We start from the raw sequence: 15,648 nt of genomic DNA, 5'->3' as shown, positions 1-15,648 counted from the left end.
TGTACCATAACTTTTTTGTTGTGTGCCCCCATGGAACTGTCAATATCTTGCCTGTTTTGGTATGTGCTGCAAATGCTTGTTGCCACTGGTCCGTCACGCGGTCATGTGGGACATCGTCAGCTTTGGCAGTGGCGGCACTAGGGGGGTGGGTGGCAACAGGGGGCGGCAGCTGCCAGTTGGCAAGGCAAGGCCATTGAAGCCAACTGAGCGCGGGCACTGTCATTGGCATGGATGGTTTTCGCCTTTTGCTTTTCATAATAAACAATTGTTGTTAGTTTTTATTTTTTTTTTTGTTGCACATTCTACACGCTCTCACTCTCCCATCCCCACTTCCACTCCCACTCCCAGGCCCAGTCCCAGTCCCACTTTTAGCCATTCACTCATGGAAAAGTAACCTAGTTTCCATGTCGTCAACGCAAAATTAAGGCTGTGTACGAGACGAGTAGGAATATTCCTCTGCACCGACGACCGACACCAGTGTAAGCCAGTGTAATAATAAAAAAAGGAAACCAACTGTACCGTACCGTAATGATGCTGCAAACCCCCCCCCCCACACACACACACACACACACAGATACACACGTGGGGTTGGCGGTACGAATACCACAAACAAAACTATTAAGCGGAGCATAAAAAGTGAGCAGGATGACGAAGGGAAAGGTCCTCCTCCTCGGCAAGGCCTGTCTCTCGGCCACTCGCACACTCATTCACCCACTTACTCCCCCTCCCCCTCGGAGACGGTTTACCGTTGTTTGTGCCACACGGCACACGCACACACGCACACACGCACATACACGTGCTGATTAGTTTGGCTTTGTCTGCTGGTGCTGTTGCTGTTGCTGCTGCCTGGCTCCTTCTGCGGCTTCTGCTGCAGCCAGAGTCATTAAAGTCAAGGCAAAGTAAGTACAGTATCATTTTGTATGCCTGTGTGCGTGTCTGGGCCTTAGCCTGTCCTGTGTGGCGTGCTGTCCGTGTGTGGCAGTCAGGTTAGGAGAGGAGCCAGTTAGCCAGTTAGTCAGTTATGTAATGCTCGGGGATTTTGCTGAGCTTTTGCCAGCTCAATATTTGAGAATTCCTTGTGTTTTGTCGGGGGTAATGGCATGGTGGCCTGGTGGCATGGTGGCATGCTGGCATATTTGTATTTGCACAACTTTATGGTCTATAAGAACATATGGCCATGATGCTCCGTCACACTGTCTTCTGTGGTAACTGTGGGTGTGTGTGTGCGTGTTAGAGGATGTTTGTGAGTGTGTTGCATGGATGACAATGGACAAAAGCTGGAGCCTGACCTCGTTCAATGATTTGCATGAAGTTGTTGCTGATTCTAGGGGGGGACGACAATGCACTCGGAGATACACGTACAAATATATTTTTAAAAGCTTAAGTCTTTCAATTCCCCCACGGCACATAACCGACGATTGTAGTTTTTAGTTTTCTTTCAAAGCTTAAATATTTATCACAGATATTTTAAATAACACAAAAGTTAGGACTCTTAAGCAACGCACAGCATAACACAACCGTGTCCGGGTGGCCCTGTCATCGGGGGGTTAGAGATCCTTACACAAAAGGCATTGCCTACTTACAGGCGAATCGATTGTTGCTGCTGCTGCTCCTCCTCCTCCTCCTACTGTGGGCAGTGGCCCAACGTCAATTAGGCAATCCGGCTGAAGGGAATCAGTGTCCGAGCCAGGGCCATAACCGGTGCTGGAGCCGGACCCGGGGTACGGCACAGAGGAAACCCAATTTGCCAACAGGAACCAAGTGGGGGGACGACGACGAGGAGGAAGAACGTTGAAAGCACGGAATCGAAGCGGAAGCGAAAGCCAAATTGCAAACGAAATCGAGTCTAATCTCATCAGAGGGTGGGGACAACAACTGTTTGGGGGGGCGACGACGACGGTTACTCTCGTCAGCATCCTCGTGGGCGTTGGAGTTCATGAGGGCCGCATGCCGGTGTAGTGGACCGGGGTGTCTCTGCTGAAGGAGTGCGCCTTCTTTCCGGACTGGCCCGAGCCGGAGGTGAGCGTGACGACGACGACGAACACGCTGGCGCATACAAGGCACAGGAGCACGGTGGCCAGGACGATGCAGACGATGCGCTTGCGCTTGCGATCCGCCTCCTCGTCCTCGTCGGTCTCGTCGCTCAGCGACTTCTTCTTCAGCTTGTGCGAGCCCCCGCCCACGGAGCCTTTCCGCCCGGCTGCCAGCTTGTGGTGAAAGGGTCGCAGCACCTGGGCGGCGAAGGCTGCGTCCGCCAGCTCGTGTTGGTCGAAGCTCAGCGAGGACTTCCGCTCGAAGCTCGGTCGCTTCTCGTCGATGAAGGCGGCCGCCGCCGCCGACGCAGAGATGGAGATGGGACGGGGACTGCGCTTGATTTCGTCCAGGTTCACGCTCGAACTGGGAACTGCCGTCGACAGCGGACGACTGTTCCGTCGGTGGGGTGAGCTCAGCTCAAAGTCGTCGTCCGCCTGGGCTCCCTGCATTGCTCCCGCGTCCCCGATGAAGCTCTTCGACTTCTTCGACGCGCTCAACGTCTCACGATAGCTTCTCAGCCGCATGCTGGCGCTGTGCAGAGCCTTGGCCTGCTTCACGCTCGCGCTGGCGTTGGTGCCCTGGAAGGCGGCCGCTGCCGCCAGGACACCCGGCCGGTGCACGGTCAGCTCCTCCAGGTTGCTGGGCGAGAGGTAGAGCGAGCGTCCGTGCTGTGCCCCCCTCTTGAAGTGGTACGCCGCACTGGCCGCGGCCGCAGCGCTGTGGAGCTGCAGCGGATGGCCTCCGCCCGCTGCTGCTGCCGCTGCGGCCGCCGCCGCCGCTGCGGATGTCGAGGGTCTGCCGTCCAGCTCAAGGCTGTGGGTGCTCTGCTGGCGGGAGTGGGGGTGCGGCTCACGTTTCTGCTTGACGCTGCCCGAGGTGGCGGGCGGATGGGTGGCGGTGTGGCTGCTCAGGCCGCCGTCGACAGCACCCTCGAAGGAGCCAGAGGCCTTGCGCAGCCTCTGCACGGCCACGGCGGCGGCAGTCAGCTGGGCGAGACCCAGCTCCTCCATTTTGGTGTGACTGTTGCTGCGCGAGCGCGACTCCACGAAGAGCTCGTTCTCCAGCGATAGGTTCGTGGGGGGGAAGAGATTCCGTCCGTCCATGGGCTCCATGAGATCGTCGTTCAGCGAGGGATGTCGGATCTGGGACTCCACCACGGACTCGGGTTTCGTGCTGGGTCTGCGGCCCGGATCGTTAAAAGAGCGATGCGAGCGGCAGCCCCGCCTACTGGGCGACGGGGAACGCGAGATTTCCTTGCCACCGCTGGCACCTCCTGGCGGACCGGGCATCAGGAAGTTGCCGCGCACCGAGCTGGTGCGTCGACTGGATGCGGCCGATCCGGAGGCCACGGCCAACTGTATCTGGTCCAGGGCGGCGGGATCCTGCTGGGCGTGGAAGGAATGCGTTTTCTTCATCTGAAAATTGGTAGACGGATGCACGTCAATAGTGTCGGAGCGCCGGAACATGTTCTTCTTTAGCGGGTGGGTGTGCATCGTCGGGCGTTGGGCGGCGACGACCGTCGGGTTGGGCACATCGTCCACATCGATGAACTGTATGGGGGATGTGCTCCCTCCCAACGGCGAGCGGCCCATGCCCATGCCCATGCCCATACCCATACCCATACCCACACCCACACCCAAGCCCGCTCCATCGCCCAGGCTGCTGCTGCTGACCAGATAAATGTCCGGCTGCTGGCGGTGCTGCTGCTGGTGCTGGTGCTGCTGCTGGCCCTGGCCGAGCACCGGGCTCACCGCGTGGGAGGTGGGTGAGCTCGACGGAAGCGGATGCGGATGCGAATGCGGATGCGAATGGGGGTGTTGGCGGTGCGATTGCTGGTGGTGCGATTGCGATTGCGACTGCGTATGCCTCGCAGCAGCGGCCTGTGCGGCCAAATGCTGAAAAGTGTGCAGATGCATCTGTTGTTGTTGTTGTTGCTGGTGGTGTAGTTTTTGTTGTTGTTGTTGCTGATGGTGTAGCTGTTGTTGTTGTTGGAGGAGGTGGTGGTGGTGTTGTTGGCGGGCAGAGAGAGCTGGGGAAAGGGCACCACTGCCAGCGCGCTGGATACCGGGGGCTGGATGGGGTAGATGTTGCTGTTGTGCTGGGAGGGCAAGGGTCTGCGGAGGATGGAGGGCGACTGCCGACCTGGAAAGGGGTAGCGGCGAGGCGGAGCGATGGATCAGCGGCTGCTCACTGATGAGGATGCCATGCTCCATGTCGAGCTCAAGATCGAGATCCATGTCCAGACCGAGATCTCCCATCGAGACGGAGGACGTGGCGGGGGCGTAGTTGTCGATGGCCATGGAGAGGGATCGATGGATTGGCTTTAGCTTGGGTGGTTTCTTTTTGGTGGCGGGATTGTCAAAAGACGAGGTGCCCGAGGTATGCTCCTCGTCCGCCCCTCCCGCCGTCAGATAGGGGTCATAGCTGTGCACGGCCACCACATGCTGGTGGCGCTGGTGGTGCGATTGGTGGTGCGATTGCTGCTGCTGCTGCTGCTGCTGTTGCTGGTGTTGCGACGACTGCTGATGCTGCTGACCACCGCTGGTGCCGCCGCGCTCCATGCGGTAGTAGTACTGCCTGGGGTATCTATGGTAGTAATGTGCAATTGTGGTGCTGGTATGTGGTTTGGTCGTATCAGAGGATCAGATATCGGAGGAGCAGATCGGAAGGAAGACCAGGACTGGTTGTGGATGGTTCTATTCGGTTTGGAGCGGTTCGGTTCGGTTGCGGGTCGGGTCGGGTCGGGTTTGGTTCTACTGTCGTGCCCCCGACACGACGACACTGACCTGCCTTCAGGCTGCCACAATCTGTGGTGGTGCTGGTGCTGGTGCTGGTGCTGGTGGTTTCTCTTGCTTTTGCTTTTCTTCTGGTTGTTTGCTGCTGCTTCTTAACGGTGGTTTATGAAGGTGGTGCTGATTGGTGGATTTGTTGGTGTTTGTGGGGTGCGTGCTCTATTTCTCTAGGTGGTAACTACTTGGGTGCTACACACACACACACACACGCACATAAACGTACACCGATCGAGGGCTTGGCGTGGGGCGGATGCGGGACACATACATATGTGGCTAGAGGGGTGGTGGTAGTGGTGGTGGAGGTGGTGTTGTTGGTGGGAGGTACACACAGAGAGAGACACACACTCACACACTACGACGGGAATACACCGAGAGTGTGGTAGTGCAAAGGCATTCCGGCAAGCAAAGGGACAGGACGAGCGAAAAATGCTGCTGCAGCTGGTAATTTGTCGGTATTAATTTTGTATTAATTTTGGTATTATTTGCATTTTATTTCGGTGTTTTCTTTTTTGCTAGTGCGTTTCTCTATCACTGTTGCTGGTGTTGTTGCGGTTGTTGTTGTTGTTGTTGTTGATGATGATTTTTTAGTTAATTTTTTTTCATTCTAGTTCGTGCAATTGGATTCCTCTTTGTGCGCTCTCTCTTTTCTCACTCTCTCTCTCTCTTTCTCTCTATCTCTCTCTATTTTATTGTCACATTGTGTATACGTGCTTTTTGTAGTTATTGTTGAACTGAGTTTTTGAAACAAGCTTTTTTTTGTTGTTGTTGTAAAAAATTCTTTATAATGTGTTGTTGTTGATGTTGTTGGTGTTATTCTTGCTAAAGTTTTTTTGTATTTTATTGTTTTTGTTTTCTATTTCTTAAGTTTTTGAATTTGCTTTCTACACTCATTAAAATTGGCAAATACAAAAGCACAACTAGAAGTAAAGAGAGAAATACGTAAAAAAGTATTAGCAAGCTGGACGGCGGGTGGGGTGTGGGGGTGTGGGGTGTGAGGGGTTGGGTGGTTGGGTGGTTGCAGGGCGGTGGGTGGCTGTGGTGACTGATGCATTGTGGGGTGTACGAGTGTAACGGGGGTGTGCGCCTTGTGCAGAATCGTCGTAGGTGAATGAATGAAAGCCAGCAAAAGTGTGTGTGTGGGGGGCAGAGAGTAGCAGAAAACAGAGGGAAAGCAAACCAAATGGGTGGGGGACAAGAGTATTAGTGGAATAGAGTAAAATAATGCGCCAAAGAAGCTGCTAATTGAGTCGAGTCAATTATCGTATCTTATCTAATTGAAGAACAATACAACTTAGTTCGCTGTCAATTAAAAGTGTCTGAAGGGCTAAAAATCAGTCGGTGAAGAAGTGTTGTTCATGAGTAATCTGTTGCCCCGTTACAAATAAGCACGACGCTTTAGTTGTTGTTAACAGTTTACAGGTTAACAACCTGTTACTGCTCCCGGTTACCTCTCTCCTTTAACAGCTGCTCTCTGTTACAGCGCACTGTTTTCGCTCTGAGAGCGGATCGCGTGCACGCTGGTGATTGACGCTTTAGTTGTGTTGTTCTCTGTAACAGAGCCAAATCGCTGTTAACACCTCAGGTTAACAGCCTGTTACTGCTCCCGGTTACAGCTCCGCTTTAACAGCTGCTCTCTGTTACAGCACACTGTTTTCGCTCTGAGAGCGGATCGCGTGCTCGCTGGTGATTGACGCTTTAGTTGTGTTTTTCTCTGTAACAGAGCCAAATCGCTGTTAACACCTCAGGTTAACAGCCTGTTACTGCTCCCGGTTACAGCTCCGCTTTAACAGCTGCTCTCTGTTACAGCACACTGTTTGCGCTCTGAGGGCGGATCACGTGCTCGCTGTCACGATCCAATCATTAGTTTCCCATAAGAACTTTTAATAATAATCACCTAAATCACCGAAATCGAGTCCCATTGTGCATTGCCCACAAAATGTTAATTTCTCTCCACTAAATTTTGCTATAAATTATTAAAACGGTAATCCATTTAGTTGTGGTTCCACTGTGTCATGACTTTACGGCCCTTTTACGATGGCCGACTGGCCATAAGTTGATCACGTAGCGGACTCTAATCAAATTTAATCTATGGAAATGCCAGAATCGTTTGCACAAGCCACAATTCCCAACCCGCCGCTCCCATCCCACTCCTCACTCGCTCTCCTACTTTTTACCAACTGCGTTAACTCGTTGGCCAATATAATTCATCATTCAGGCATACCTTTTGGCAGGCCCAGGCCCAGGCCCAGGCCCAGACCGAGCCTCGGCACCAGAGCCGGGGAATCGTACGAAACGTTTTGCATAATTTAAATCGACAGGCCACAAGCCCCCTCACTCCCATCCATCCATCCATCCATCCTTTCATCCTCTCCGCCTGCCTTCCTTCCGTCGTGGATCGAAAGTCCTTTGGCAGTGCCACTCGCAGTGTTAATTTTTCAAAGCTCATTGATGGATGAGCGCTCCACGGATGACATTTATGTACGTTGGCAAGCTCTCGGCTCTCCAATGATGCCCAAACGAAGCTTGTTAAAAATTAACGCCAGAAGTTTCTGCCGATCCCTTGAAACTTACCACTCCCCATGCTCCCGGCACCCTCTTCACCCAACAAAAACGAGTTAAACATATTAAAATTTGCTTATGCAAGAAGGTAAAGACCCCCGCGCAAGGACTGCTCAGCCTGGGGCCTGGAGTCCAAATGCCCAGAAGACACTTAACATCACGTACTTTAAATATGTTTAACGGAGCTTAAGCGAAATGAATTGTGGTTGGGGCGGGTTGGGGCAGTGCGGCAGCGCCTATTCAGAGAAATATGTACACATATCTATGTACACTGTGAAAAACAAGACTAGACTCCCAAAATGGCGAAGAAATCGGGTGAAACTCTCCTTTAAGAATGCTTTAGTCTTGGGAGTACATGTCAAAAAAGAAGGCGTTTTCCTCAGTGTGCGACCGGAGCACCTGCTATCTGATGTGTACCGTCTATTTGTAACCATATACCATTGTCACTGGCAACCTCTGTGACTGGTTTGCCTTCCAAAGGGAGGCAGTGGCAAGGAGAAAGTGTGGCAAGGAGCGAACATAAGCCTGTTGGAGTCGAGGGTGACTGCTTTGTTCATGGCCTTCTCTGGCTGGATCCTGTGTCTCGACTTTTCACATTTCGGAGCAGTTTAAGCTTTGAGACGAATTCTTTGCAATTCTTTGGAAAAGGAGATTTTTTTCGGTATCGTGTTAGGTTCAAAAGCTCTACTGTGATATGTAACCCCCCCAAAAAGGTCCTGCATCTGATCCTTCTCTATTTGCTCTTAGTGGTTCCCAAATGTAGCACCCTATTAAGCTGTCTCTCGCCACCTTGCGGTATATTAATTTCCCATTTCTTTTCCCAAGTTAATACAATTTGTATCTCATTTAGCTACGCCCCTCAACCCCAGGCAAACGCACACAACAGGGCCCGCGGAACGCCTCGCTTAATTGACATAAACAATAGTTAATTAACATAAAACTAACATTTACACACCGCCAGTAAACCCAATTTAAACAGCCATACGTGCGTAATTAAGTCCGCCCCCAGTCTGCCCCCCAAGTGTCGGTGGAAAAACGATTAAGGGCGAGAGGGCCAGTGTGAGTGGCTGGATGGGTGCTAGATATAGTGTGAAAATCAAAGTGGCATTAAACGCACGCCCACGCACTTGGTCAGGATCTGCCGGATACTGCTGGATGGTGGCTGTAACCAAGGCAATCGGGAATGAAAGACCAAATGGGCTGTGGGCTAGCGTAAGCGGAAACGGCTTTCGGAGTGGTAAAACGAACACAACTTCGGTTAAGGGTGAGCAATTAATTTCTCTGGTTTCTGGTTAAGCAGAGGCTCAAAACACTCGGAGGAACACGTGCTGACAACCGACGACAACAGATGACACTTAATCGTATTAAATCGGGCGCGGTTGCACTGAATTCTTTTGGGCCTGGCCATAAATGTATTTGCACAAGGACAACTCAACGTTGCTGCCTCTGCTGCTGCTGTCGAGTCCCGCAGTAATCCGATTAAATGCCGAAAATTATGCAAGGAAATGCATCCTCCTGTTTGCTTGCACTCATCAAAGCGATGTCCTCGACGGGGCTGCCGGAGCAGCGAACTCCCGTGGCTCCAGCTCACGTCATCCCTTCCCCTTCCCCCTCCCCGTCACCATCCCTTGATCCCTTTTCCCCCCTCTCTCTCTCTCTCACGCACATAAATGGTTTCCTTTTGCTGATTATACTTTATCCTGCAGCCGGGTATCTCCACTCAAATTCGAAGTTTGCGATTCCGAGTGAAGTGATTCGAATACCTGGATTCGGATCCCCGGGCAGGCGCATTCTAAGCTTAATCCATTTTCCATTTTAATTGCATTCTACACGATGGGGAAAACTGGAACTGAAACGGAAACTGAAAAGGAAACTGAAACTGTTTATACACCCAATGAGGAAAATCCGCTTTAAGTGATTTTCTACGGCTAAACAAACTTTGGGGCTCTCGAGATACTTAAGTGCATTGCATTCGAGAACAATTAACTAAGTGATTGGGACAGAGAAACACACAAGTGTGGTGATTAAACCAAAATTTCATTTCAGACAGAACAGTGTCTGTTTTGCCTGTGGAGCAGGAGAAAACTATTTGACAAGTCACTTAATCTAATAACAAGTGTTTGAGGTAATGGCTGAACGGCCACTTCTTTTTCTGTTGTTCATTCATATTAATGAATTTGTATCTCCTTGGGGTGTATATAAACATGTCTATCATCCATCTAATCTCAGCTTCTGGCTGTGGAGACGTTTGGCTGTTCGATTGTTTATAATCAATTTGCTTCTCTTCAACTTTCTCTCTTTATGGAGCCTCTCTTTCAAGCTTGCTTTTGTTGGTAAAGCTCTTCATTATACTTCTTTATACATCCATTAACGTGACCCGTAAACACTTTATGGCAGTGTCTTTCCTCGTGCGACTAGCCAAAGTTTTCCCCATTCTTTAAGCTTTTCCATGCCCCCGCCCCCCCTGCTGCTACTACTGCCACTGCCGCCTACTGCTGCAAGCAGTGCCTGCAGACATGCAATATTATTTTAAAACAAATTCCACAATCACAGTGTCCCTGTGTCTGGCTCCAGAGGGGGGTCCCGTCCCGGCTCTCTCTTTCTCTCTGCTTTCTCTTCATTTTTTTTATTGTTGCAGGCGTTTCCTTGGGGCTGCTGTCAGTGGCAAAAATGCAGAAGCTAAAGTCGCAGGGAATGGCCGCTGAGCGTTTTGGACTTTCAATTTAATTTGAATTGTTTTTTGGATGGCAAGCATTTTACTGCTTCTTCTGCTGCCACTGCTTCAAGTCTTAGTTTGGGCCACGCCCTGTACATAAGCTTATTAAGAGCGCTTAGTTCTTTAATAAACAATCGTAAAAACTTTCGAAAATACTGGCGAGTGCAGGCAACAACTCTGGCCGCATTATTTCCCCTCATCCATCCTTCACCGCACATCGGCCATCAGGCTTCAGAGACGGAAATCTAAACGAGGAATTACGAACACACACAGAAAACATGAACTTTTCCGGAGGAATAGGTGGAGGATGGAGGTTGGATGGGTGGATGGGTGGATAGTGGCCGGGTCCCCGGGTTAGTTGTGGGAGCCAGAGCCAGAGAACAGCCACAGCCACAGCGCCATCGGTGGCAAATTCAATTAAATAACTGCAGAGTAAAACTTTCACAAAACACAATTCAACAAATTCTTGAATGCTTTGCTACACTTTTGACACAATTTATACACATTCTGTCGCCGCACTCGGCTGCCGGCCCGCATCTCCCACCCAATCAAAGAACCCTGGAGCGCACTCTTCCCTCAGACGACTAAGCCATGCCTGATAAATCGTTGACCAGCAACCATGTAAGTGGCTCCAGAAATGAACTTAAAATTTCATCCAAAAACTTTACCCTCTGTACGTACTCTTCTACAGATATCTGAGGAGCCATAAACCACAGAAACAGAAACAGAAACAGCAACAGCTCCTAGAGAAGATTCACCATCATTCCATTTCACTTATCGCTTTTGGGCACCTCACGAACCGATCTGTAATGAAGGGCCACGGCATAAAGTTTAATTTACCCAGGATTCTCGTACACGAAGACTGTGTTGGCCAAACAAAAACTGAAACGGAGACGGAGACGTACACCGAAACAAGAACAGCAACGCAAACGGTAGGAAGACAAACACATGGTTCTGGCCGGGCCCAGAGGGTTGGTAGGTCTTCTCCGTTAGCCTTCCTCCTGCAAGGATACCAGCTATATTCTTGTTTATGGCACTGGCATACGCTTTGCTTTTGTTGTCTCAACTTATGTGTGGTGATTCATAAAGTAGCCTGCCGTAGTGGCAAGACTATGCGAGGACTCTGCTCCGTAAATTGTTGTTTAATATGTTTTCCTATTTGTTGTGTAATTGTTTCTCTGGCCTGCAGCACGCGCCGGGGCACACAAGAAGAGGAGAGCCATTTGCTGGCAGCCCCAAAAAGTAGGCCATGAATATTTCATGCGGGCCAAGAGGTGAGAAAAAATACAGGGCAGGGTGGAAAATGTTCCAAAATTAATTTTTCCTGCCAGAAAGGATTTGAAAAGTTTTTGTCAGCTTTCGCAAAGACTTTTACTCATGCTCTCGGCGGAAAGTATAAATAAAGTAGCACTCTCCGTTGTTGTTTTTATAAATAGAGTCCAACAAGAGATTTCCATGAGCAGAAAATCCCCATGGATCCAACCGGAACACATTGAAAGTCGTGCCACAGTGCGTGGAGACTTCATTAAATGACACGACGTAAATAAGAGCCGCAAACAAATGGCTGCCAGGGCCCCACCACATTATATGTACATATATTGTGAATATAAATATAAATCTATATGTGTGTGTGAGTCTTGCGTCTGCGTTCGATTTGTGGCGTTCTTTTAGCATCATGTAAAAAGTTTTTCGTTGTTTGTGCTTACAATGTAACCTGACAGGGGAAATTAATTGATTTATGCTGCCAAAAGCAGAGACAAATAGGAGGGCGAAAGAGTATTGCAAAAAAATGTGGCAGGCAGGCAAGGCAGGCTAGCGGCTCGTAATCAGCACGTGCCACGCCCCTTTGCTGCACAATTTTTCGCAATAACTCAGTCGCAGTAGCAGAAGCAGCAGCAGCAGCTGCTGCTGCAGTGGAAATTGGAAAATTGGAAGCCAAAAGCGACACCGAAGAAGGACGTGACTTGAGTTTTGTGGAACCTTATTGATTCGTTTATGTGGGATAATTTGACAAACATAAATAAATTAGGCCAGGGGCAGGTATACAAGAGGTTGCCGTTTCCCGGAACGGAACGGATATTGGCAAGGTAACAGGAAATGGCAGAAGCAGAAACAGAAACAGAAACAAAGGCAAACAGCAGCGGAGGGACAAGGCTGCGTTGGAAACAGAGTAACATTTCTCCCAGCGGAAGCGGAAATCTCAGGTGTTTGCTCTGGCCTTTGTTGATGCCAATGCCTTTTCCCGCTGGCAGACGCTGCAGCGGCGACCTGCCCTGCCCTGCCCTGCCCTGCCCTGCCCTCTCCAAACAGCTCCTTGGCTAATTAATCTTATTCTGGCACGGCAAGGCCATAAGCAGCAGAACAAGAAGGATATTCACAACATGAAAAGCACTTTGCAGGGCCACTTGTAAGGATGTGCGATACATATCCCCGTACTTGAAGTAAGCACATTCTAAACGCTGACACTGATGCTTGACACGAATGACGTGATGAATGTCCTCAGAAGTTGTTCTTTCTGTCGTATCTCTCTCTCTCTGCTTCCCCGCCCACCTCTTTTTTGACGAATGTCTTCTGCTGGATCCAGCACGCAAAACAATTTCAATTGTCGTCAGTGCCATTCTAGTGCTCCATCATATGGGGCATGTTCATTTGTTGCTATCACATCTCACCTGACCGCCTCCTCCTCCCCCTCTTCTTACCACCGGAACCATTCTCCTTCCATGCCGCGTGGACTGCTTGCAGTTTATCAGCGACAGCTGCATAGAAATAGCACCGCACGGAAATCGCATAAATCTTATGGGGATCCCCTGAAAAGGACTCTAGCAAGCCCCAGTAGGGGGTGTGTTACGACGGTGAGATACTTATTAGTAGTACTGATACTGATACGGACATTTGGAGTGGATTAGGAAATGGAAGGAAATTTATTGGTTTAGAGGGATTTTGTGACAAGGTTTAAGCCTCTAACAGAATGAAAAAGCCAGCCATATATGTAGATGCGAAATGCATAACCACTCTATATGGAATTTGCAAAGGAGAGGAATGAATTTCATTGATTTACCCCCACCACAGGGCATGTTACGTATACGTTATACGTACGTACGCATATGCTTGCACATTTTTGATAGAAATTCCAATTCTTTTGCCATTTTCCTAGTGCTGTATGTGTAAGCTGATTACTTTTCAAGCATAGAGTTTGGTAATTCCTTTCCTGTTATTTTCCTCAACCAAGGATTAGCGCAGCTCAAGCAAACAGCAAATGTATCTGTGTGTGCGAGTATCTGGCCCAATGTCCAGTGCGTATGTGCCGTTACTTTGACAACGCAAGGATCCGACAAAAAATCAACTATTTTCCAAGAAATCAGAGCTGGCATAAAGTGAAATATGGTATTATTTTCAATTTCATTTCAATGAAAATCAGCATAATTCCTTTTATGGTATTTTGTGTTTCACTCGACTGAATCAAAGTAAAATTGTTTAATAATTTTGCTAGAGCCGAATGAAAATCAATTCAGTATCAGGGCAAAAGCTATCATCTTGATTATGCCGAGAAAGTTGAGCAGGGCTTAACTATCACTTTGTTGAATGTACAATTACCGAATGGCATTCAAAGGGGCCTTGGAATATTCTCAGAACGTGCGACTCGAAGCTGGAGTAAAGGCAATGCACTCCGGGGTCAACGACTCCTCCGAATGGGTGTCTCATGCAGGCATCTCAATTGGTCCTCTGAGGATGCGCCAAACGTCACTTATAACTCGTCACTCATCTACATGGTAATTGGCAACAGTTGAGGGGGAAACAAATTAGAATTGGTAATACAATTGTAATCCTTCTCTCGGCTCCACTTGGCACTCCCCCATCAACGCCACAAGCACCAACATCGCCATCGCCATCGCCATCGCCATCCAATCTCAGCGTCGAGTTGGAAATGTAATTTGTGCTCAAATTACATTTGATTACGAAATTAGCACAGTTGTCCATCTGTGTGTGACGTGCCTCTTCGGTATGTGGCAGCATATTAATGGGCCTGCCACAATGACCGCAGAGGAGTCTAGATGATTGCTGTCTAAAATGGAGTCCGAGTCTGCGGCTGCGGCTGGGGCTGCGGCTGGGGCTATATGGAGGAAGTGTGTTAGTGCCAAAGTCGATTTCAGCTGCTGCTGCAGGTTGAAAATTTGAAAATTTTAAAATTCATGTATACCCCGAGACGTGGATGTGTTTGTGTTTGTGCGGGCTCTGGGGCAGAGGCCATGGGATCCATATCACGCACAGGAGCTGTTTACATTCAATTTGTGAGAGAGCTTGAGCCCGGGGATTGACCGCAGGGGGTCAACTTATTTGATGTGGATGATGACGATGATGATGGCTTTCCAAGCTAAACTGCCTGGCCCTCTGTAAAACCCATCACATTCCCATAAAGTCTCCTTCAAAAAGGATAACCGATAAGGTTAAGAAAATTAATTATTCCGTTTCTATGTGTGGCCCGAGAACATTTCGATATAATAACATAAATGCAAAGCAAAGAAAATTCTGTTTGCCGAATGCAAATGAGCATTTTCACAGAGTGGCATTATTAATTGACGTGGGCAACGAAAATTGTCAATTGCATTATTATCATGTTGCATTGGGAATTATTTGCCTGAGAAATCCCATGCCAGCCCACATTTTCTGTTTTGTTGACGTCAATGCCAATATCAGGGATTGTCAAAATATAAATAGCTTGTTTTTCATTTGAATTTGTGGGATACTCCAACTGCTCGCACCGTCCACTCCACAGAATGGCCTGCAACCTTGCCACGCGTGGTTGCACAAAGCGTATGCCTAACCATGCATATCACTTGCAATTTATGCAGAGATGGCTGGAGATGGAATGTAGTGCGGCTCCATTCTAAGGCAAAACAGCATTGAAAAACTCCCTGTCCTTCCCAATATAGACTTGCATAGCAATTGATACGAGTAGCAGGTGAGCTACAGTCACTGATGCCCCGTTGATAAGGGGGTGTATCTGTGAATAAACTGCCAATGGGCAGAGTACTGCAATCTTGATTGCGTTTGAATGACGACAATTTGCGGACATGCATATCTCAGTAACCTTGGGCCCCTCTGAGCCAGTAGAGATTAATGCTGCATTCATGCTGGGCTCTGGATGTTCCCTTCTGTAAGTTGCAGGTACAAGTGTTCTACGATTGAAGGCTTCTTACAGCTACAAAACCAATTAGATTAAGAGGCTTTGGATGTTGTGAAATGGGTGTCATTCTACCGGTGGAAGATGGAAAAGCATAACTACTTAACTTAGTTATGTGCTAAAGTCAGAATACAGTTAGTATTGAAATATTTGGAAGCTAGCAGCTACACTGTAAATACTATTTAATAGCCAACCCCAGAGGAAATTACATTAAAAATGACTGAAATGTTGAATTTACTTCCTTGTGCGTACTGGTTACTAAGCCATTTGCGAAAAGCATCTTAAGAGTTTATCTTTTATTTCCAGCTCCAGCTCCTCTGCGCTGCACCTGGCTACACTGAAAATAGTTTATGCTCTTTGCGTAA

The 15,648-nt window shown here is 49.0% G+C and overlaps 1 protein-coding gene across 5 annotated transcripts in view; it reads right to left on the bottom strand.

The window, feature by feature from the left end:
* Positions 1-15,648, bottom strand: part of LOC108159273 — a 69,797-nt gene that overhangs the window by 6,409 nt on the left and 47,740 nt on the right. For 2 of the 5 annotated variants that reach the window (XR_004472607.1, XR_004472606.1), the window contains exon 3: positions 1,584-5,743. The exons of 2 other annotated variants lie outside the window; for them this stretch is intronic. The gene's annotated coding sequence lies outside the window, so the exon portion shown is untranslated. The remainder of the gene's footprint in view (positions 1-1,583; positions 5,744-15,648) is intronic. One more of the 5 variants, XR_004472608.1, reaches the window with a different exon arrangement.

This window comes from Drosophila miranda, chromosome 3, assembly GCF_003369915.1.
Source record: "Drosophila miranda strain MSH22 chromosome 3, D.miranda_PacBio2.1, whole genome shotgun sequence".
NCBI classification, from domain to species: Eukaryota; Metazoa; Arthropoda; class Insecta; order Diptera; family Drosophilidae; genus Drosophila; species Drosophila miranda.
Note: the sequence above shows the minus strand (reverse complement) of the source record. Positions and strands in the feature narration are given on the sequence as shown.